Source organism: Bactrocera neohumeralis, chromosome 4 (genome assembly GCF_024586455.1).
Source record: "Bactrocera neohumeralis isolate Rockhampton chromosome 4, APGP_CSIRO_Bneo_wtdbg2-racon-allhic-juicebox.fasta_v2, whole genome shotgun sequence".
NCBI lineage: Eukaryota > Metazoa > Arthropoda > Insecta > Diptera > Tephritidae > Bactrocera > Bactrocera neohumeralis.
In genome coordinates this window covers 45,752,125-45,777,773 of record NC_065921.1, presented here as the reverse complement: position 1 = coordinate 45,777,773, position 25,649 = coordinate 45,752,125, and the positions used below count along the sequence as shown (strand labels likewise).

General features: G+C 36.3%; 1 long non-coding RNA gene across 1 annotated transcript; it reads left to right on the top strand.

Moving 5' to 3' along the window:
• The first annotated feature begins 4,743 nt into the window (after window positions 1–4,743).
• Window positions 4,744–18,544, top strand: LOC126754678 (uncharacterized). Its single transcript, XR_007666348.1, has 3 exons — window positions 4,744–10,214; window positions 10,468–10,712; window positions 16,938–18,544. It is a non-coding gene; the product is annotated as an uncharacterized LOC126754678 (long non-coding RNA).
• The last annotated feature ends 7,105 nt before the right edge of the window (window positions 18,545–25,649 follow it).

Sequence of the window (25,649 nt, the reverse complement as noted above, 5' to 3'; positions counted from 1 at the left end):
AAAATAAAAGTAACACAAAAAACAAAAACACCCGTTTCGATTGCGTCGAGGCTAAAATATCTTTCACAAATACAAACGATCTTCAAAAGTAACATTTATCGATCAGCGTGTTTTTCAGTTATACGCTATAGTGATCCGATTTGCGCAATTTCTTCGAAGATTTTCCCATTGAAAAATAATCTGTAACAAACTTCTTGAAGATGTCTCGAAAAATTAAAAATTTTTCATGCAAACATTTGTGTCAGATCATCCAGTTTGAATGACGACTATATGGTTCTCTTAGTACGAAAAGAACGTGTACGAAATTTCTGATCGGTATCTCAAAAACTGAACCATTTGTCGAAATAAATTTTTTCTAGCTTGCTATGACTGTCAGTGACATCTGTGCAAAATGCAGTATAAAAATCATCATTAGTGTTTAGTTCGGCGATCTTTACGATGAGTGAAATTATCCAATAAAGAAGTTTCATTAAATTTTGTGTACGGAATCAAGTTTCTTGTGCCGAAACGTTCAGAATGTTGGAAAAATTCTTTGATAATAATTCTTTGTCGTGTTCTTGATTGGTGCAAATTATTCAAAGAGAATCGCAACACGTTGACGACGAACCACCTACAGGATGGCAATTAACATCAAGTGATGATATACACGTCAATAAAATAAAGAAATTTGTGATAGAGAATCGATGACTAACAGTCAAAGATCTTACCGACATCGTTGAAATATCGTATGAACCAGTAAAAACCATTTTGTAAGATCATTTGAAAGCAGGATAGGTTCTAAAATCACATAATTTTTTCAAAAAAGCGGGTCTAGTTAAAAAAATGCTGTTCGACTACCTGGATATCATGAAACGTTTTATTGCTGGCGACGACTCTTAGATCTCTGCCTACCACCAGGAAACAGATGGTCAACTGGCCGAATATCGTGGCAAAGATATGCCAAAGATGAAAAACCATGTCAAAGCCGGTCAAAAAATGAGGTTATGTTGACAGTTTTCTGCGACTATAAAGGTGTGTTATACAACGAATCCCCTGAAACCGGGCAAACTGTCAACAAAAAATGCTATTTGAGTGTTATGCGTCGTTTGCGCGTAGCTATTCGTAAAAAGATTACGGAATTATGGGCCGGCAACTATCGGTTTTTGCAATACGATAATACCCCGAAGAATTTAAAATTATGAACAAAGTCTTACTATTTTTAGAGTCGAAATCCGGATGTCTGTCTGTCCGTCCGTCCGTCTGTCCGTCCGTCCGTCCGTCTGTCCGTCCGTCCGTCCGTGCAAGCTGTAACTTGAGTAAAAATTGAGATATCATGATGAAACTTGGTACACGTATTCCCTGGCTCCATTAGAAGGTTAAGTTCGAAGATGGGCAAAATCAGCCCACTTTCACGCCCACAAAATGGCGGAAACCGAAAACCTATAAAGTGTCATAACTAAGCCATAAATAAAGATATTAAAGTGAAATTTGGCACAAAGGATCGCATTAGGGAGGGGCATATCTGGACGTAATTTTTTTGGAAAAGTGGGCGTGACCCCGCCCCCTACTAAGTTTTTTGCACATATCTCGGAAACTACTATAGCTATGTCAACCAAACTCTACAGAGTCATTTTCTTCAGGCATTTCCATATACAGTTCAAAAATGGAAGAAATCGGATAATAACCACGCCCACTTCCCATACAAAGGTTATGTTGAAAATCACTAAAAGTGCGTTAACCGACTAACAAAAAAACGTCAGAAACACTAAATTTTACGGAAGAAATTGCAGAAGGAAGCTGCACCCAGGCTTTTTTTACAAATTGAAAATGGGCGTGGCCTTGCCCACTTATGGACCAAAAACCATATCTCAGGAACTACTCAACCGATTTCAATGAAATTCGGTATATAATATTTTCTTAACACCCTGATGACATGTACGAAATATGGGTGAAATCGGTTCACAACCACGCCTTCTTCCAATATAACGCTATTTTGAATTCCATCTGATGCCTTCTCTGTATAATATATATTACATTAGAAACCAATGATGATAGCGAAATAAAACTTTACATAAACACGGTATTTGAAAAATATGTAAATTACGTAAAATGAAATCTCGATTATCACTTTATCATGCGAGAGTATAAAATGTTCGGTGACACCCGAACTTAGCCCTTCTTTACTTGTTTCTCATAGTACATAGTTTGTATCCAAAAAAGGAACCACAACAGCTTATTTCCAACTCAAATTATTTTCAGTGCCAGTGGCAGTGAACACAGCTGCCGTCGCCAATGCTCATAAAGAGTTTTACGCGTTTATGACGCATATATACACGCTGATGTTGTTGTTGTAGCGGCAGAATTATTCCGAGTCACAGAGGCATTATATTCGTGCAAATAACAGTACACATGAGAGCAAACGATCGCAAATGCATATATTATATAAAATCATATATAGAGTCTGTAGGTTAGAAGATTGTTTTTTGAATGGAAGACTCCACTGTCATTGACACCTATTAAAAGCAATAAGAAAGAGTCTTTCACACATATGTACACTCAACACGATATAGGTACATGTGTCTCATATAAGTTGCATAAGCAAAAATATTGTGCCACAACCAGTCATCGCGGCTGCTGACCTGATTCACTTCAGTTTTTCGCCACCACAATCGTGACCTCAACGCAAATGAGCGTGGTTGGCGTAAAATGTCAAAAACACCGTATTGTTTTTGTTATTTTTGTAGCTGCTCTGGTATTGCTTGTGTGAAGACCTCAGCCCCCCAAATCGCTTATAAGTCGGCTAACTATTTAGTTGGCGTTGCCATATTATACATATATGCATATATCGTATATGCAGGCCACAACGATAATATACTTGTATGTATGCACATTACACATTTGTACATTATATAATGTAATAACTTAAGACATTATACAAGTATGGAAATGCGTGGACGTTGGCATGATGATTATGAGCGAAAGTAAAAACTTTGGAATTAATGTGAGAAAGAAGTTATGATTGAAGACGTTAATGCAGTTATTTGTACTGCAAATGTACATATGTATGTGTGGGTGTCATTACAAAGAAAGGTGAGTTTTTTATGACAACGCGGGTGAACATTTTGTTAACGAGGAGGATGTTAAATCTTAGTGCTTCAGCTGAGTAATAAAATTAATATAAAAAGAAAAATTAAAATAAATTCTTGTAATTACGTCGAAAAAAGCAATTTAATACAGAATTATAATAGATAAAAATTTTAAACTCAAGTAATCACACTTTAATGAAAAATCAAAGAGTAGAAGTCTTATTTTCAACAAATATTATAATTTCAATTCATATACCTCGCTCCACTTCCAAGGTATATATTTGAAGTTAGCCAGATGAACATACGAAATTGATTATTTCTACTAAAATATCCCTCTCTTTTACTACACATCTAAGTAGCATGTATAATAAGTACATTTCAGTTATATACCTTAAAAGTAAACTGGTTAACAGAAAATGGAATATTTGTTGTATTCAAACTCATCGAAAATTCTGCTCGATCTTATTCACTTTCGAAATTATATCTTTTATTTGATAAATCCAGATTATTTGGGGATTTGTCGATAAATATAGTTGTATACAACTGTAACTTTCGAGTGAGTTTATACAGCGCATATCGGCCAATATTTGATTTATCTCAACGAAAATTACAGAGCGTGTTTTGCTCATACGAGTAACAGTGTATCTTTGTGCCGAAAATTGTTTTAATTGGGCAAAAATTTTACCCAGCCCCTATATAATTAATGTCAGGACTTTCAAACATCCGACTGATTTTACTCCACATGATTGGTTTTTTACTATGTGGCATGTTAATAGTATATGGTATTGAGAAAAAATAAAAAAAATCAATTCAATACTAACCCAACTCCCACATACTACCTGTAATGATTTTCGGTTTTCTAACGAACCTTATTTGGCTGTCAGTGTATGAGTTTTATATATAATATTGTATATAAACAAGTAAGGAAGGGCTAAGTTCGGGTGTCACCGAACATTTTATACTTTCGCATGATAAAGTGATAAACGAGATTTCATTATACGTAATTTACATATTTTTCAAATACCGTATTTGTGTAAAGTTTTATTCCGCTATCATCATTGGTTCCTAATGTATATACTCGTATTATACAGAGAAGGCATCAGATGGAATTCAAAATAGTTATATTGGAAGAAGGCGTGGTTGTTAACCGATTTTACCCATATTTCGTACATGTCATTAGGGTATTAAGAAAATATTATATACTGAATTTCATTGAAATCGGTCTAGTAGTTCCTGAGATATGGTTTTTGGTCCATAAGTGGGCGAGGCCACGCCCATTTTCAATTTAAAAAAAAAAGCCTGGACAAAGCAACTTCTGCCATTTCTTCCGTAAAATTTAGTGTTTCTGACATTTTTTGTTAGTCGGTTTACGCACTTTTAGTGATTTTCAACATAACCTTTGTATGGGAGGTGGGCGTGGTTATTATCCGATTTCTTCCATTTTTGAACTGTATATGAAAATGCCTGAAGGAAACGACTTTGTAGAGTTTGGTTGACATAGCTGTAGTAGTTTCTGAGATATGTATAAAAAACTTAGTAGGGGGCGGGGCCACGCCCACTTTTCCAAAAAATTACGTCCAAATATGCCCCTCCCTAATGCGATCCTTTATGCCAAATTTCACTTTAATATCTTTATTTACGGCTTAGTTATGATACTTTATAGGTTTTCGGTTTCCGCCATTGTGTGGGCGTGGCAGTGGGCCGATTTTGCCCATCTTCGAACTTAACCTTCTTATAGAGCCAAGAAATGCGTGTACCTAGTTTCATCATGATATCTCAATTTATACTCAAGTTACAGCTTGCACGGACGGACGGACGAACACTAGAGGACCCGCCTATGTTTTACTGTGGCTGATACATAGGTAGTACTACTAATACCATCTATATGATTTCTATTAGTTAGATTATACATATGTATTAGTTAAGGAATAATCGCATTTTTGGTAAAGCAACAAAAATTAATCAAAAAGCATTTCGTGCGTTAAGAAAGAATTGGTTTTTGGGGGAAAATACTATTGAATTTGGGCTGTGCATCAGTGAAATCAATCGAGTCCAATCGATTGTCAGCCTGGTGGACTGCATATTAAGAAACGGTTCTCAAGCGTGGAAAGACAAAAAAATCGCCTGGCAAGGTTATGGCATCAATCTTGCAATGCCTCGAAAAAATTTCTGTATATCTCAAATTTTAATAGACCTTTTTATCAACACTTCAGTTAAGCCGCTATTTTTTTATGCCAGATCTTTTGCAATTTTAAATTGCCTGTCAAGATACCCCCTCCAATAGTTAGCAGGTATGAAAAAAATTGTATAGCTACCCATAGATGTATTGAATCACCCAATTTATTACTTAAGAACGAACAACTCTGTCCACGTTATGAAAACTTGTCTACTGATGTCGCCTTTTACTTTGGCATCGTTTTGTTTATTGCACGTTTACGCCAATTTAAGGTTTGAATATTGGATACTGCGATGGTAGCGCAATCTATCGGTCAAACATTCCAAAATTAGCAATTGATTACAAATGAAAAATTAATTTAATAAAACATTTTCCAGTGGACCAAATTGTGAATCTAAACCATTCACGAATCTCCTTGAACACACACAAAAAATTTCATCAAAATCGGTCCAGCCGTTTAGGAGCAGTTCAATTAGAAACACACGGTCAGAAGATTTATATATATAAAGATATACGAAGACTAATGACCGACATAAAATATTTAAACCCTTGTTACCTTATTTATCACATCTTAAATTATGTTGCAGTTACTACGGTTACAGTCAGCAAGAAATCGACAACACTGCCTTTCGCGACCAAACTTTCTCATTGCATTTTTAACTCTACATTATATGTATGTGTATGAATGTCAACGAAATTACCTGTGTAATTGCATAATTTTATGTGGTTGCAATTTCAGCATCAAATGCGTAGATTAGAAGATTCCTCTGTCGTGCGGAGACAGCAAGAACTATAGCTTGTACAACTGTTCTTAGAACATTTTGAAATCACTGCTTGCGTTGGAATACGTATGAAATGCATGTAATGGTACCCTGATGCGATAAGAGTTTTCCCGTGAGTGGCAATGTTTGAAAATACAAAAGAGTGACTTGGTTGCTGGCAGCAATTCTTCACTTTTTCACTTTATATTAGTGAATATCTAAAATACCATTTATTTGCCACCACTATGCATTGTAATAGTTATTGATGAAGAAAAATGGTGCATTTTAGCATTTAACTTTTATATTTTGTTTTGCGAACTGCTTTGTGGGGATTGAAATGAAGGTGGAAAGGGCTTTTGACCATAAGTGAATGTATTTAATTCAGCAACAAATTAACTACTTTGCTCAGTGAGTGTCGTAAAAGTTTAATTTATTAATTCACTGAATTAGAAACAAAGTAACAATTTCACTTCGATCCTAACACAACTCAGTAGCTGCCATTATTATTAAATTTTTTAAGTAAATTTGATGATGACGAGCTGAACTTGAACCTGTGAAGGGAATTATAGTTTCTGTGTAGCCGAATTTAACGTTTTTTTAGCTATTAAATAAAATTTACATAATTAAAGAAAAAATTAATACTTTAGAACATTACCATACGTACTCAAAGAAACATGTAAATAATTATGATGTACGAACTTGCCAAGCAACTAAGAAGTAGCCGATTTCGATTTCACTACTTGTAGAGGCGCGAAGTTCCAATGCGTATCACTGTACATTTTATGCTTTGATCGCAAGGTTACGAATTTTTCAAATCAAACATTTTGTATTAAAAATTTAATTTGTAATAAATTGAAACAGATGACTCTGTGCGCGCTTTGGCTGAAAATGGTAAAACACTAAGTTCGCAAATACAAAAACTATTAATTCTAATTTTTATTTATAAATATTAATTTTATGCTTGGGATTAAAATTTTTAATTCATATTTAGGGAATAAATTAATATTTTTCAATCCGGAGTTAGAGATTCGAGTTAATTTTCTTAAATTTTAGTTTGTGAATTAACTCTTTGTATGCTTACTAAGATTACCCCTTTCTCCACAACAAATCAGGGTATAGCTCTCCCCTGTGCTAATTAAATATTTACTAAGTTTCAAGCAAAACTTAATTCTAAATTTTAAAGACTTTACATACTGCCGCAAGAGTATAAAATAACATCGAAAGAAAATCTCAATGTCAGGCTGTTACAGCAACGAGAGGGTATCAAAACTACAAGCCAACGATTGGTAATGTTAAGCTGAACGAATGCTGGCAGCATGTAGTCCATATACTATCTTTACAGTTACCCGCCGGGTGTCTACTGATATTTGTGGTATCTTCGGGAGCTACCACTATTGGCAGTTGTTGGCCTGGCGGTTGTTGACTCTCGATAGTCGACTTCGGGATGCTTGTTGTTTAGATTGATTTTGTCGCGTTAACTAGTAGTTACGGTTGTTTTTGGTTTTGTTGTTATCACTTATAGTATACTGATTGCCGAACCAGAAAGCAAAGTACCAAATGCGTACCTGCGATATCATGTTCATATACAAGCCTACGCACCGATAACCAAATATACAGATATACTTATAAGAAATATATAGTTTTTCATTGATTTTCTAGTATATGCCTGCCCATAACTAGGTGCGTTTATGCATTTATTAATTTAACTGCCTTCTAATATGTTGCAAAGAGAATGTGCGAGTGCGGACTTAACAAAGCACGTAATTGTGTGTACTCTTGTTATCCTAAATATTTACCATCAAAATCATTGTTGCAGCCAAGTAATGTAGAAAGAATGGAAAACTGTAATTTATTTGAGGGAAAAACTACAATATCTTCTTAAAGAACTGAATTCACTAATACTGTTAATAAAATATACAATCCCACTATTAAGAAGAAATCTTTCCGTAAACTCCTTAAGCAAATACATTTAAAAGGTTATTCTTAATATCTAGTAAATTAGTGACAGTACGTCTCAAGTCCGAAACGTGTTTTTGAGCCTATCTACTGTTGAATATCTATGGAATTCTTATGGTAAAGGATACAACTCGACAAAGACCAAACAATGGGAAAGCCTATGTATATGTGCATTAAAATATACATAAGAAGAATTCTTGATATACCCAGCATATCTCATTTTATAACAGTTTCCATGCCAACACCTAAAAATTAAAAATTATGGTCACCATTAATTAAAGGACATGGAACATTTTGATAAATCTCTGCTTGTCTTATGACATCATTCATCACAAGGGTGGCTTTGTCGCCTTGAACTGTGAAAGAAACAGGAATATACAAGTGTGATCAGCCACCTCCAAAACTAAATATTCAATAGCAATTCCTTCTTAAATCTCCAAAACTGACACACTCATTTTTACTATTATGAACAGCTTCAAGGTTTCGAGATTAATTCAATTCGCAAATCTGAAACGACAATAAACGTTTCAATATTAACTGCGTCTTTTGTATTTAACACTTTATAATTCAATATCGTAGTGCATCTGGAAAAATTATCTAATGATTTTTACTCAAAATTGTTAAGTTTCCCACTTCGTGAGCCTTCAGTGTACTGACTTTTATGTTGAAAAAACGAATACGAGTTTTATTTAATATTTTTAGGTCGAAAGCGCAAAATAGGTTTATCAGATGTTTTGTTAAAATGAATAGGAAAGAATATGATCAATTGTATGGAACCGCAAACTATGTGATTCCTGAAATGCACACACCACGAAATACTGAACTTTTGAAAACAAGTGGCTATTTTTGATAGAGCAGGCGAAAGTCGTGTCCAGCTGTCATGTTATATTCATTCAGTATTGTTTGGCATTTCATTACGGAAATACTTACGTCAGAACAACGTTTACAAATCCTCCAATCTTATTTCGAACATTCCTGTTTTGTAAAGAATGTGCTTCGCGCACTTCGCTCAACTTATGGTCATGTTATATCACACCGTTAGACTTTTAGAGACTTCTCGCTTCGATTCAGGCCTTGGAGTAAAACATCACTTGTGTAATCAACATTTTGACTTAACGGATGGACCATCTTAGACGTAGCCGTGGCCAATATTTGAAAAAGATAATCTAAAAATAAATGAGAAAGTAATAAAAATCCCTCATTAAATTTGAACTTTCTGTATTTTTTCCTCGAAAGGAATGACCTTTTATATTTTCGGTATATTTTTGCATGTTTCGACTTACTTCTAGGTACATGCATCATCAAGTTACTTGCATTTTATTTCGGTGGTTGTTTTATTTTCATTTCGATTTCTCAAAGTGATTATCGCTTTTTTATAACGAATTTCAACCATCATATATGTCTACATAGTGATGAATTACTACATTCGGAAACGTGCAACGAATTTAGGTCATGCGATTCTCTTTTTGTTCGCTCGCACCGAACCTTAAATGGGAAATTGATGGATCAACAACAAGCTCAAGCTTCTGTCAGCTAATGGTCGGTAGTTGTATGCCCATTTCACACACATATGCAACCTTTAAGTCAACAAATAATGCGAAAATGGAAAAATTGGACAACAGCCCCAGGTGACTTTATTGCGCATATATCAGCCAATATGTGGGCTATCTTTTTAAAATTTAGAGAGATTAAAATGAGGGGAAATCTGATTCTAGATCACATATAACTAAGAAGGCTAGAAGATATTTCCCTATATTAGATCCTGACGAGTTGTAAAAGTATGAAATGTTCGGCTATACCTGAACTTAGCTCTTCCGTACTTGTTTTTGATTATTTGTTGACTCAAAGTGTTTGTACTTGCAAGTGTGTGCATTCAAATCTACCATAAGCCATCGAAAATTAGCTTACAGATGCTAGAGCCGGTAGTCCATCCATCAACTTGACATTTTACAGATTAGGGCGAGTGACAAAACTGGACTCGGCTCTACGCAACAAATAAAGCAGAAACAAATAAAATTTAAAAGAGTGGACAAACTAATGCAATAGCCCATATTAAACATACCACTTCTCCGCCTGAAAGCAACTATTTATATAAATAAGGTGGTGGAACTCGATTGGCGAACTTTCGAATATCATGATTTATCTTCAAGTGGAGACATATGATGGCCGCAAGATGTGGAGAAGGGGCATATGCGCTGATGTTAGCTTTGAGACAGCGCAATAGAAGCGAAAAGGCGGAATATAGTACAGTTGCAAGTAAGTCGAAATATGATCACAACTTAAAATGGTGCATACCACACAGCGTCTAATTAAAAACGAAAAATTTAATTAATTAAACAAAGGATAGATCAGCAAAACTTTACATATAAATAAATTATAAAGGTTTTAGGACATTGGTTCAAATTAAAAATTTAAACTTTTGTATAGTATTATGCATTGCATCCTCACGACCTAAAAAAAACATTTTCGATATTTCTAACTTTTTCTTTACATTCGTTTCCCTAAACAGCTTCGATCGCTTTATGCCATATCGTTCGACTTCTCGCTACAACGTGTTACTAATGCACTTATCAACGAGCTCAACTTTACGGCCCGGTGCCCAATTAGTACAGCTCTACAACAACAACACCATATTATGAATCACACTGCTCTTGCAGCAACATGACCACTGCCAGCATCTTGCCAACCACCGGGACAGCGCCCGTTTCACATTTCAATAACGCTGAAATGCAGAGTGACAAGCAGATGTCACAGGTAAGAATTTTACTCCATTACTCACGAATACTTAATTAGGTACGGTACTATCATACAGTCGTTTTTCTTAACTGTATATATCGGGTGATTTTTTAAGAGCTTGATAACTTTTTTTAAAAAAAAAACGCATAAAATTTGCAAAATCTCATCGGTTCTTTATTTGAAAAGTTAGATTGGTTCATGACATTTACTTTTTGAAGATAATTTCATTTAAATGTTGACCGCGGCTGCGTCTTAGGTGGTCCATTCGGAAAGTCCAATTTTGGGCAACTTTTTCGAGCATTTCGGCCGGAATAGCCCGAATTTCTTCGGAAATGTTGTCTTCCAAAGCTGGAATAGTTGCTGGCTTATTTCTGTAGACTTTAGACTTGACGTAGCCCCACAAAAAATAGTCTAAAGGCGTTAAATCGCATGATCTTGGTGGCCAACTTACGGGTCCATTTCTTGAGATGAATTGTTCTCCGAAGTTTTCCCTCAAAATGGCCATAGAATCGCGAGCTGTGTGGCATGTAGCGCCATATTGTTGAAACCACATGAGTCAACATTTAAATGAAATTATCTTCAAAAAGTAAATGTCATGAACCAATCTAACGTTTCAAATAAAGAACCGATGAGATTTTGCAAATTTTATGCGTTTTTTTTTTAAAAAAAAAGTTATCAAGCTCTTAAAAAATCACCCGATATAAAGTTTGTATATGGTCCTATATTAGTGTATATTCCTCTGCAAGCACAGGACCGATTTCTTCTCTCCACCTCCCCCTTGGACTCTTCAAATGACTCCACATTATACAGTATCCGCGTTTTCCGATAAGACCCTATCATGTTGCAGTTGCAATAAATTGATATATTCGCATTCACACACTTTCTGGGTATTACCACAGGAAACAAAATTTTCCAACCAAGTAGCTGGAGCAATCATACGCCATGTCGACCTTTCAATTTCTCTTATAACTTTACATGAGCTGTTACTACAAATTAACTGATTGATGTGACATAACTACAGGATTATTAAGAAAATTCACTAAACGCTATGAATATTAAAAAAATCCACAACACAATTCCTTTTATAGAATTATGAGTCGTTGAGAAGCCACTTAATATACTTGCATTAAAAACTATTCATCGTACTTCATTGGAAATTTTGATGGTGCCCAATCTCATCTGAAGACTTGCCAATTCATTCCAGCTTATCTCGATTTGCTTTGATTTGCTTAGCGCCAATGCTGATTTTATTTAATTTTGATTGTTTAAAATTTTATCAGTTTATATCATTTAAGAAATTTAATCATACTGCAAAGCTTGATTGTCCTCCAACATAATGCTAATTCATCCTAGGTTGAGCTGATTTCTCAGTGAAAAGCCACCTATACCCACAGATATTTCATCACCCTTAATCATAGTTTTCGTTAAAATAAGTGTTTATTTTTAATAAGTGCTTGTTGGCCCTTTTTAATATCTTCTCTGTCTGTACAGAAGATGTTTCAAACTTGTGTATCACTAATATTTTTACAATCTAAAATATATCGACTAGAAATTATAAAGAATTTAAAAATAGTGGCAAAGTTTAATAAAAATAGGATTGTGTTGAAACACGACACAGAGTGTACATTTTAGTAGCATGTTGCAAGTGTATAATAGTACAAAAGCCACACATCCAACGTTTCGGCTATTGGCGATTTTTATTTCGGTATAAAGCACAGCTATGACAGATAATTTTCCTAAGGTCAATTACACCGACAATCTTAATTTTATTTAACGACGAATATAACAGTAAATATTAACAAAGACATTGCCGCAGATAACAGTATATACTCTCATATCTACTTGTAGCCGATTCACTTGTGTATGTGTTTGTTGTATACGCACCGCCTTTGCTAGTAAGTAGAGATTTAGAGGCAAACCTTGTGCTGGTAATTGGAACTAACTTTAAGTGAAATAGAAGGATTTATTCAATGCATTCTTAATTAAGTGGTAGCACTGTGCTACGGAAATCTTAGATATAAGATGTTAAATTTGTTGTCATCGCAGCATTGATTTGAGTGGCGTTGAATAATTTAAATATGTATACAGCAGGGCTGAGAAGCTACCAAAAATCAATGATATAAAAAACCCGAGTCTCAAGTCTAATTGCGGAAAACGCAGTGACAGCAAAGAATACTATATGGATGAGGGTGGTTAAAAAATATATATTAAACATATGTGTATTTATCTTTGGCGAAACTCAGCATAAGGCGAAGCTCAATGAAAACAGTTTCAAATGAAAAGGCATTCCGCTGGAAAGAAAATTTACCTTCGCGAAAGTGCCGAAAAAGCGTTGTTGTTGCAACGATTATCCAGACACTGTTTGAATGGTAAGACCTGAAAATTTATTTACGCCTTAAGATCATTTTACTCAAAAAATATCAACACGTTCCATACGAGTCGATCCATAGGGAGAGAGGTGTTAGGTTAGGTTTAATCGGACAAACAAAAAAATGGTTGGAGTCATGCGAAGATTCATTGCATGCAAAACATATTTTTTATACGTCAGGGTCAGTTCTGAATAGGTAGGAGTTTCGCAGGGTAACTCAATCACCTCTTCAGCGATGAGTGGTGGTTTGTCTCTAAGGACGCAATTCACTGAGAGGAAGTCTGTGAAATTGTTAACACCTTCACTGAGATTTGCGTTCAGTGCATGTCTGAAGTTTATTGCGACCGTGATCTGGTCATAAAATAAGGCTGCATCGTCGACGGAATCAAGAAATGATCCCTAAATGCTCTTAGGAGGTGACTCCGCTATAAGCAAATGACTACAAGGTGATTTTTACGAAGGAATCCTAGTAGAAATCGCTTACAGAACAAGTAGATACTGTCGGAAACACCCTGACCTGTACTTTGACAATAATCGTGCTCGTATTTGCTCAGATAGAGTTTTTTGCATGACATGATCAACATAAAAAAAGATATGTTGTATTTCACTATCCGTAAAGTATTTCCTCAATTGAAGGCATTTTCTCATGTAAATGGGGTAGAAAATAATCCTCAGTGAAAGCAGTAATTTAATTGGCGTAGCAATAAAATATGGCTATTAAAACGATACTAACGCTGCATTAAAAATAAATGTAACGGACTAGTCAGTGCCTTATATTGTGTGTTTTTGTATGATTCTACTATAAAAGACTCTTCTTGAATTCTGGTGGCAAAAGGATCAATGAATTATCGAAGCTTCCAAAAGCCGGAATGTTCGCTCTTGATTACTTTGGGATCACTGCTAACTTCGTCCTTTCATCAGATTTTCTCGAGAGAATGAAATAATCTGCTTATATTTTACTCTCTATACAACTCATTAGAGCAGCCTTTAGACCACTGTTACCTTCTAAACTAATCCATCAATTGAACAAGTGTTTATGTGGAAGTTGAAAAACTCCGCAGCTGAACGCATCCATTATCGCAGTATGTCTTCTTTCGCGGTCATTATCTGCTAGCCCCTCTACCATTTCTCCCATAATATTGTATTGGTGACACTTGTACTCGTGTCAGCCCTACATTTTGCGTTTCTATGTGTGAATATATTTTTATTATTGGCAGATGCGTTGGCTGTCAGGCCGACAGCTTGATTCAGTCTCATAGGTGGGTGTGCAATTGTGTACAAGGCTATGTACAGAAGAATAAAAAAATTTGAAGTGTAAATGGGTAAACATTAAAAAGTTACCAGTTGAACATATGTATAACAAGTAAGGAAGGCCAATAATAAACGAAAATGTAATCTTGACCTATTTATACCCTGACAGCCTCCGCCCAACCACCAAATTCGCAGTTGTAAGCAAAATCCTCGTAACAACCAGCTTCCCTTACTACAACGTACTATAAAAGCAATCATGTGTATGTATGGTATGTATCTGCACTAAGTAGTAGTCTTAATTTCGATGAAAGATTTATCACGGCGACCTCTTCAGGGATTTTCGTTTCGAAACGTTGTGAATGAATGGAAACCTACAAGCGGATATAATTGACCTTATTTTTCTTAGAGACGCCAACAATGATAGCAATGGTACTGCCATATTGTCGCCTTTTCTGATTTTCATCGCTTTTCGGTTTTGTTTTTTACTTGAGTTTATCGATGCTTGTTTGACTTCCATTTTATTTGTTCGCTCTAATGTAAAAGTGTTTGGAATATTTGCAAGGTTTGTAATTTTACTGCGGAGTGACACTTGAATGTTTACCTGCGCACTAGTGTGCCTGCGTCGTTATATGGTGGGCATTTTAAATTTATTTTAATTTCAGCAATAAAGGTGCTATTCACTTTAAGTTTTTTGGAAATTTTTATTGACAAAAGTGACGAATTTTCAACTTTTTATACTCTTGTAACCAGTTTCGAGTTCGTAGATGGACGTAATCGGACCTCTGCCATGCCCACAAATCACCATTAACCGAAAATCTATAAAGTGCCATAACTAAGCACTAAATTAAGATATAAACCTCATATTTGGCACATTCCAACACAGTAGCAAGGAGAACTTCTGTGTAAAAAGTTTTGAAGAAGTGGGTGTGGTCACGCTCTCTAATATGTTTAATGAACATATCTCCTAAACCACTAAAACTACAAAAACTAAATTTGCTAAGCTCGACTGTTCAAAACTACTAAAAGCGCAATAAATCCAAAACTAAACACGTCAGGGAAATTAAATTTTACCTCCGGAATGGTATAAGAAGGAAGTATGAGAACTGTTGTGAAAATTAGACGACGGGATCCGACCAACCGATTTCAACTAAATTTAGTACGTATAATTTTTCTAACATTCCATGACTCAGTGTGAAAATAGGCAAAATTGGATTACAGCTACGCTTACTTTTCATATAATACAACTTAAAATTCCTTTTGATTCTGTCACTTTCCAGTACACAAATTAAGAAGCAATTAGTATAACGGAATAAAATTTTGCAGTAATATTTCCCTCAAAATCCAACCAAACCTGTTCAAGGCACTAGGTACCGAATATAGAGACCCCAGTATCTAAAGAGGACTTTTGACAGAAATTGTCTTCCAATGTGAGAGATATTTAATTGAAATTAAGGGATAATCTTTCTCCGACAATAATATGTTTGAATGCCAAAAATTGATCGAATCGGTTCAATACTTCCCTGAGCCCCCACATACATTTTTGAACTTCCAGGTGACTTTATGCTGGATATATCTGCCAATATATGAGTTATCTTAATGAATTTGAGAGAATTCGTTTTAATCATGACAGTGTATTTTTGTATCAAAAAATAGATAAATTTGAGTGCAAACTTGTCACTGCACAAATGTCACTAGTAGTACTACCAACTTACAGAAAATAGAATTTACCGATTCGAAAACCACGCGAAGTATAAATTAAAAATTCACCTTTCAATTTAATCACAGCAGTATTTCTTATTCTTTTAGTTGTTTGCCTTATTTTGGATGTTTTTTGACTTTCGGATGTCAATACAATTCAATTTCAATCCACCATGTGCCATTTTGAAGTCTTCAGGCAATTCGACTTCGAAAAATTTCAGCGGGTTTAAAAAACTTCATAGCTTTCTTGAGAAAAACTTTTACTTTTACTGCTGCTTACTCCACTTCCCATAGTCGACAGGTAATAAATTAACTAGAGAATGTATTATCAAAGCGATAAATTAGTCATAATCACCATCAAGCCATCACCAGCCACATTACTTCCACAATTGCCAGTGGAATGGTACCGTTAATGGCATTGCTCTTGAACTTGGTAATAAGAAACATTTCATCTTGGCTTATGTTATACATTTGGACGCTTTGTCAAACGATTAATGTTTCTTCAGAAAGGCTAATCACTATGCATGCGTTTACATCAACGAATTCTAGATGTGTTTTTTTTTTTTTGTGTGACGGCATGCTGATTTAAGTGTGGACAGTTGAGCTAATGCGGCATAACGCTAAAGTTTTAGTCTTTTTGAAATCACTAAAGAATATTTTTACTATGAATTTTACCATTTGAAGTAACTGAGTTAACCATCCACAATTTTAATAACAATTTAACAGCGTTGGTTTGGAAGTATTCGTGTCGTGAGTTAGGTTAGACTAGATAAAATACATATATTGCTAAATTGGTTACTAAGTGCTAGAGCTGATTATAGTCGTCGAATGTACTATGATGTAATTACATGATGTAATTTGCAAAATATCTACTTGTATATTATGAGCAGTTAATTTCATTTTTCTCTTTTCTATTTAATTTTCAGTACCATCATCACTTCCGCTGTTCTAAATAGAGCACATAGAGCTTTCTTATTCGAACTGGTACTCGTTTTGGATCTCAAGGGCTCTTGCGATCAATTCGAAGTTCTGTTATTGGCATAAATCAAACCTAATGAAAGGTGCATCAGAAGAACGACGAGGAGTTCACGGCAATGTACACCCGAAATTTACTAAAACTGGGTGCTGACGAGCATGCGGCCGTTGTGGAAAAGCTCATCAGAGAAAGTATTAGACTAACGTATTTACTTCACTATAAATTAATTATTTTTTATTTTAATAAAAAATATGTAAATAAAACTTTGTGCTAAATTAGGTTTTAAACAAATTGATCTGTCGAAAGAAACATGTAAGTTAAAGCATTTATTTTTAGGAACCGCTACCGCTTTCCGTTCTAATCTACTTAAATAAAAATAATCAAAAAAATGGAACTATAAACAAAAATTGGCTTGTTTTTGAATGAATCAAACGCTACTCGTAAGTGAGCATATGGTTTAAGTGGAGTACGTTTCGCAGAAACGCAGTACTTCGAAATACTTTAAGGTATCTCTAGATATTTGCTAAATCGAATTTGTTTGGTTTTGGCCAATATTTAGTCATAAGGTGGCAAACTTTAAACAAACTATTAGTGCAAAATTATATTCCGTTACATCAATTGCTCGCTGGTTTATATACTGGAAAGTGAAAGAATTAACAGGAATTTAATTTTGTGTTATAAAGGAAGTAGACGTGAGTTTGCTCCTATTTCGCACATTTTCACACTGTAAGTAGAGAATATGAGAAGAGCACTACTTAACTTAGTAGGTAAAATTGGCAAAAATCATTGTCCAATTTTCATTCTAGCTCCCATAAAGCATTTTCATACCATTTTGGAGGTAAAATTTAACGTCTCTGGCGTAATTACTTATTAATTTAATGCGCTTTAGTAGTTTTGAACAGTACCGGAAGTGAGCGGGTTTTTTTTCCCAAATTCAGCCATTTTCGCACTGTTCAAAATTGAACATATTCGTTGCTACCAAAGGACGGACGGACGGACAACATTATATTTAAACCTTTTATATATTTCACAAATATTAAATAAGATAAGAAAAATTTTACTATTGTAATAAATTATACAGTCCACATATATTATATAAGGCAGAGGCAGTACAAAACGTACATAAATAAACACATAAATATACAAGCATTTATTTGCAACACACATACTTATATATATGAGGCACGTGAGTTTTAAGTGTTCGAGAGGAGGAATAAAAATGCCGACGATGTTACTTCTGTGACATTATACTTTATTCTCTTCTTTTTTCAAATTGTGTTCTGCTTATATAACTACTAAAGTGATTACAATTTTCTTAACCTATTTCTTTGTGAAATACAATATTTGTTAAATGTAATCTTATTTTCTATTGAATGCAAACAAACATGATTGTGTGGTTTACCCGATAATGTCTGGGTTATCATTACAGTCAAACATAAGGACCAAAACATGTTTGTATGCATTTGCATTATGTTCTTTATCTCTACTTGTTATCTTAGTTTTTTGTAATGTTTACTTTTTTTTCTTTCATCTTTTATTTTGTCCAATTTAAAATATTTTGTTGTGTGGTGTTTGGTTGGGATGATAGTGTACACATAACTCGTGTGCATTTATATGCAATACGCATGCACTGTTTCGGCAATTGATTACAAATACACTTGTGCACTTGAAAGTAATCCCAAACCATACAGCATAAACAATGCGATAACACACGCACACACATGGATTGCATTGTACAGTTAAAAACAACCCCATGTGGTGTGCAGTCCATACACATACATATATTTAATTAGATAAGTAAGACTTCAAAAATAGTATATAAGGCTTATAAATTTAAAAATAAAATTAGAATGAAAGATTTCTCACTCATGAAAAGACTTTTTCATTTCCCCCTCCAGTGGCAAGATTGACAAAGTCTTTATTAAGTTTAACCCTTATGTGAGCACCCAGTTTTATCCACGTTAGTGAGCACCCAGGGTACCCGGGTACCCCTCACTATAATAAAACACTTTCTAAGTTTGGAAGCGAACGAAATTATAAAAAAAAGTTTAATAATTCTTTTAAGAGATTATAACAAGTAATTTACCTGAGTTTGACTCTTGTCGCACATTTTATTTTTCTGGAAGAGAAATCGTGATAGCGAAATTTCGCGCTCTACGGGTGGGACATGGTCAGTTTTCACCTTTACACGTCGACAGTGAGAGGGAGAAGTGAACAGTTGATGAGGAATGTCGTGTAAAGCACGGAAAGTTGACTGCGTCGATGTGCATAGAGCGGCTTTGCGTTAGAATCGACATTATTAACTATTAATCGAACAGAATACTTTCTGAACTCAATCGAGCATTTATGAGAGATAATACTTGGCAGTTCGTAATGGAAGATCATCTATCACCTCATCAATTCGGATGGTGAGCAAAATTTTGTCCAATGATATTACGACTTTCACCGTACGGGGAACATGATCAGTAAGTCAGAAGAGAGTGAAGCAAAAGACACAGCCGCAGGTGTATCGACTAGAGGGGAAGAAGCAGATATAGAAAATAGCGATGAACACATTGCAAAAAACCGAACTGCGTGGTGTAAGAAACCGCCTGAAATTTGACAAACTGCTTCTCACAATATTTTGCGACAGAAAAGTGGCCCTGCTAGATCTACAGAAACATTACTAGGAGATAAATTTAGGACTATAATCTCAGTTGAAATAATTGATTTTATTGTTCGCTATACTAACCAGAAAGCTCTAATCGTCTATAAATATCCTAACGCGCAAAATCCTAATTCGAATAGAGGGTGGCGTTCGGTTACTGTGTAAAAAATGTATCTGTTCATTGGGATTCTCATTTTCTCTGGCGCCAATAATACTATATGTGGAAGAGTAACTCGTGTCCTCTTTATCTTTATCCAACATATGCCAAGCATGTAAAGAAAATGATAATGCTACTCCTATACGTGATTTATGGACAATGTTCAATGCAAATTTGGGTAAAGTTAAGTACGAAAAATTATATTTATCGTAGACACACACAATTCACACAGTACATTCCTTCGAAACTCGCAAAATATGGCATGAAAATTTGGTGGATTTGCGATACTGAAAATGCCGCCAATGTTCGAGAAAAAAAAATTTAAGAAAGATAGTAATAAAAGAACTTGCAGCTCCGTTCAAAGGAAGTTTCCGAAATATAATAAAGGAAACTTCTCGGCCGATAGCCCATGATGCTAGTGCTGCGTATTTTCTTAAGTTTGTATAATAATTGTATTATTATGTAAGCTTTTATAAAATAAAATAAAAAAAAAAAAAAAATAATAAAGGAAACTTATTTTACGACTTTGCCTCTTGCTAAACACTTACTCCCATGGAAATTGACAAGCACTGGTACATTGAAGAAAAATAAACCATATACGTTTATATCGAAAGTAATATGTCCTGATTGTGCTGAATAATTAATGAAGATTTTAATAAATTTATGTTACGAATTCATGTTATTAGTTATTTATTATCCCAAGTTATATAGTTAAAACATTTATCTATATTCAATTTCATTTACAGATGATTGCATTGTTTTTCATATAGTGGGTACCCGGGTACCCGGGTGCTCCTCACGAGTTACCTAATTTCATACATAATTTTCAACTTCAAACAATTTTGTTTTCCATTTTGAATACTAAAATAGCTTTGTTGGAAGTTAAATCGCAAGGATCCGGAAGCTCAGTTCGATAAAAAATTATTTCACCGAATTGCTAGCAGAAAAGTGTGGTGGTGGGCACCCGGGTATATAAATATCTTAGTTTCTCATCCGAGGCTTGCTGTTCCTTTTCATTGGGGGTGTTTTTTACGTGGCGGGTCCCAAACCCAGCGCACAACCCTATGTGGGGGATGTTTCGCCTTCTCACTTTAGCTCGCCTTCAAACGGATGTTCTTAGGCTACCCAGAGGATACTTGGTCAAAGACCGGAAGTTGTGAGCTGCTTGAGCCATGTTTCTGGCCACTCCCAAGTGAATGGCGTTCAGAGAGCTTTCCTCAATTGCGTGAACTTCTACACATGACTCCATTCTCCAAACTACCTGGATGTCTCCGGATCGAAAAGCCACCAACCAGATCGATCATCTTCTGATAGACGGAAGACACGTCTCCAGTGTTCTAGACGTGCGTACGCTCCGAGGTCCTAACATCGACTCGGACCACTACCTTGTTGCAGCCAAGATTCGCACCCACCTCTGTGCAGCAAAAGACGCACGTCACCAAACACAAGGAAGGTTCGACGTCGAGAAGCTGCTATCACAACAGACAGCCGAACGATTTACTACTCGGCTTGCACTCCTGCTCTCTGAGAGCACTCGTCATCGTCAACAACTCGGTATAAGGGAACTGTGGGACGTCATTTCAAACTCCTTACGTACAGCTGCAACCGAAAACATTGGTTTTCGGAAAGTACAAAAGAACAGCTGGTACGACAAAGAGTGCCGTGTCGCAGCGGAGAGAAAACAGGCTGCCTACCTCGCAACGTTACGATAGACCACAACACGTGCGAAATGCGTGAGTATTAAGAGCTTGTTAAGCTGGCCGACAGGGTAATGCTCGAAAATTCTGCGAATAAATGCGGCGGCTTACAGAAGGTTTCAAGACCGGAGCATACTCTTGTAGAACCCCCAAAGGTGATCTAGTCACCGATGCCCAGAGCATACTTAAATTATGGAGGGAACACTTCTCCAGCCTGCTGAATGGCAGTGAACGTACAACACCAGGAGAAGGCGAACCCGATTCCCCAATCGATGCCGATGGAGCAGATGTTCCATTGCCCGACCATGAAGAAGTTCGAATAGCAATTACCCGCCTGAAGAACAACAAAGCGGCGGGGCCGATGGATTACCGGCCGAGCTATTCAAACACGGCGGCGAAGAACTGATAAGGGGCATGCATCAGCTTCTTTGTAAAATATGGTCGGACGAAAGCATGCCCAACGACTGGAATTTAAGTGTGCTCTGCCCAATCCATAAAAAAGGAGACCCCACAATCTGCGCCAACTACCATGGGATAAGCCTCCTCAACATCGCATATAAGGTTCTATTGAGCGTATTGTGTGAAAGATTAAAACCCACCGTCAACAAACTGATTGGACCTTATCAGTGTGGCTTTAGACCTGGCAAATCAACAACCGACCAGACATTCACCATGCGCCAAATCTTGGAAAAGACCCGTGAAAGGAGAATCGACACACACCACCTCTTCGTCGATTTCAAAGCTGCTTTCGACAGCACGAAAGGAGCTGCTTTTATGCCGCGATGTCTGAATTTGGTTCCCGGCAAAACTAATACGGCTGTGTAAACTGACGTGGAGCAACACGAAAAGCTCCCTCAGAATAGGGAAGGACCTCTCCGAGCCGTTCGATAGCAAACGAGGTTTCAGACAAGGCGACTCCCTATCGTGCGATTTCTTCAACTTGCTTCTGGAGAGAATAATTCGAGCTGCAGAACTTAATCGAGCAGGTACAATCTTTTATAAGAGTGATATCTTCGGCCTCAACACCAGCGCCGTTAGTTCTGCGTTCTCCAGGCTGGACAAGGAAGCACAGAAAATGGGTCTGGCAGTGAACGAGGGCAAGACGAAATATCTCCTGTCATCAAACAAACAGTCGTCGCATTCGCGACTTGGCTCTCACGTCACTGTTGACAGTCACAACTTTGAAGTTGTAGATAATTTCGTCTATTTAGAAACCAATATTAACACCATCAACAACGTCAGCCTGGAAATCCAACGTAGGATTGCTCTTGCCAACAGGTGCTACTTCGGACTGAGTAGGCAATTGAAAAGTAAAGTCCTCTCTCGACGAACAAAAGCTAAACTCTATAAGTCGCTCATAATTCCCATCCTGCTATATGGTGCAGAGGTTTGGACGATGGCAACAACTGATGAGTCGACGTTACGAGATTTCGAGAGAAAGGTTCTGCGAGAGGTCCTTTGCGCATTGACCACGGCGAATATCGCATTCGATGGAACGATGAGCTGTACGAGATATACGACGACATTGACATAGTTCAGCGAATTAAAAGACAGCGGCTACGCTGGCTAGGTCATGTTGTCCGGATGGACGAAAACACTCCAGCTCTGAAAGTATTCGACGCAGTACCCGCAGGGGGAAGCAGAGGAAGACCTCCACTCCGTTGGAAGGACAAAGTGGAGAAATAACCTGGCTTCGGTTGGAATATCCAATTGGCGCCACGTAGCGAAAAGAAGAAACGACTGGCGCGCTGTTGTTAACTCGGCTATAATCGCGTAAGCGGTGTCTACGCCAATTAAGAAGAAGAAGAAGAAATATCTTAGTTATGGTTTCTTTAAAAGTTTTCGGTTAATAGCTCTTGTGAAACGTGGCAGTGGTCCGATTAGGAGCTCGTAATATTTTTATACTCTCGCAACAAATTTGCTAAGGCGAGTATTATAGTTTTGTTCACATAACGGTTGTTTGTAAGTCCTAAAACTAAAAGAGTCAGATATAGGGTTATATATACCAAAGCGATCAGGGTGACGAGTAGAGTTAAAATCCGGATGTCTGTCTGTCCGTCCGTCCGTCCGTCCGTGCAAGCTGTAACTTGAGTAAAAATTAAGATATCATCATGAAACTTGGTACACGTATTTTTTGGCTCCATAAGAAGGTTAAGTTCGAAGATGGGCAAAATCGGCCCACTGCCACGCCCACAAAATGGCGAAATCCGAAAACCTATAAAGTGTCATAACTAAGCCATAAATAAAGATATTGAAGTGAAATTTGGCACAAAGGATCGCATTAGAGAGGGGCATATTTGGACGCAATTGTTTTGGAAAAGTGGGCGTGGCCCCGCCCCCTACAATTTTTTTTGTTCATATCTCGAAAACTACTATAGCTATGTCAACCAAAGTCTACAGAGTCGTTTTCTTCAGGCATTTCCATATACAGTTCAAAAATGGAAGAAATCGGATAATAACCACGCCCACCTCCCATACAAAGGTTATGTTCAAAATCACTAAAAGTGCGTTAACCGACTAACAAAAAACGTCAGAAACACTAAATTTTACGGAAGAAGTGGCAGAAGGAAGCTGCACCCAGGCTTTTTTTAAAAATTGAAAATGGGCGTGGCGCCGCCCACTTATGGACCAAGAACCATATCTCAGGAGTTACTAGACCGATTTCAATGAAATGCGGTATATAATATTTTCTTAACACCCTGATGACATGTACGAAATATGGGTGAAATCGGTTCACAACCACGCCTTCTTCCAATATAACGCTATTTTGAATTCCATCTGATGCCTTCTCTGTATAATACGAGTATATACATTAGGAACCAATGATGATAGCGGAATAAAACTTTACAAAAATACGGTATTTGAAAAATATGTAAATGACGTATAAGGAAATCTCGATTATCACTTTACCATCCGAGAGTATAAAATGTTCGGTGACACCCGAACTTAGCCCTTCCTTACGTGTTAAAGATTGAAAATGAGCGTGGCGTCGCCCACTTATGGACCAAAAACCATATCTCAGGAACGACTTCACCGATTTCAATGAAATTCGGTATGTAATATTTTCTTAACACCCTGATGACATGTACGAAATATGGGTGAAATCGGTTCACAACCATGCCTTCTTCCTATATAACGCTATTTTGAATTTCATCTGTTGCCTTCTCTGTAAAATATATATATTAGGAACCAATAATGATAGCGGAATAAAGCTTTACACAAATACGGTTTTTGAAAAATATGTAAATGACGGATAACGAAATCTCGATTATCACTATATCATGCGAGAGCATAAAATGTTCGGTAACACCCGAACTTAGCCCTTCCTTACTTGTTTATATTAAGGATCCCGCGTACCAAGTTTAATCAAGATATCCCCACTTTCACTCTAGTCTTAGCTTGTACGAACGGACAGACAGGCAGTCACCCGGATTTCAACTTTTCTTGTCATTCTGATCATTTATATATATAACCCGATATCTATATCGATTGGTTTAAGTTTATATATACAACCATTAGATGAGTATAATTATTATACCTATAGCAACAGGTTGCAAGAGGATAGAATTCGCAAATATACATATGTATGTTGGCGGATAAATAAATGAATAAATGTGAGAAAATATAACATGAATTTTAGCACATATACTTATTGATCAATTTATGATGACATTTAATTGCAAATAAATTATCACGAAATTTAAATTGCTAAATAAATACTCGTACATATGTGTCATGAAAACAATAAGTGATTTCTGTTATTCAACAGGTTGATTACAAAGCGATGGATATTGAGTACGATATTGCCACCTCAGTGACCTTAACTTAACGTGGATCTTTCAGAAGTACTTCGCGACTGCACAGCTACTAGTCGATCGGCGCTTGCTTATTCTGATGCCCAAGATTCCAGTAGTGAGCCGCAGAAACCCAAAGGAACTCCTACCCGTTCTCATTCTGCTGTTATTGAGACTGAAGTGTCTGTCCTGACAAGCTCATCAGACTTACAATTCACTGTAATACTACTGTGGTCAGGCGCTCAAACCAGTCCAATTATGAAATAATCGGATGTTAGATATAAGAAGACCAGACATCCTTTCACTAGTTTTAAGCGCGCAGTCAGCGAACTCACTGTCCTACTTTCGTAGATTGTGGTCTAATTCT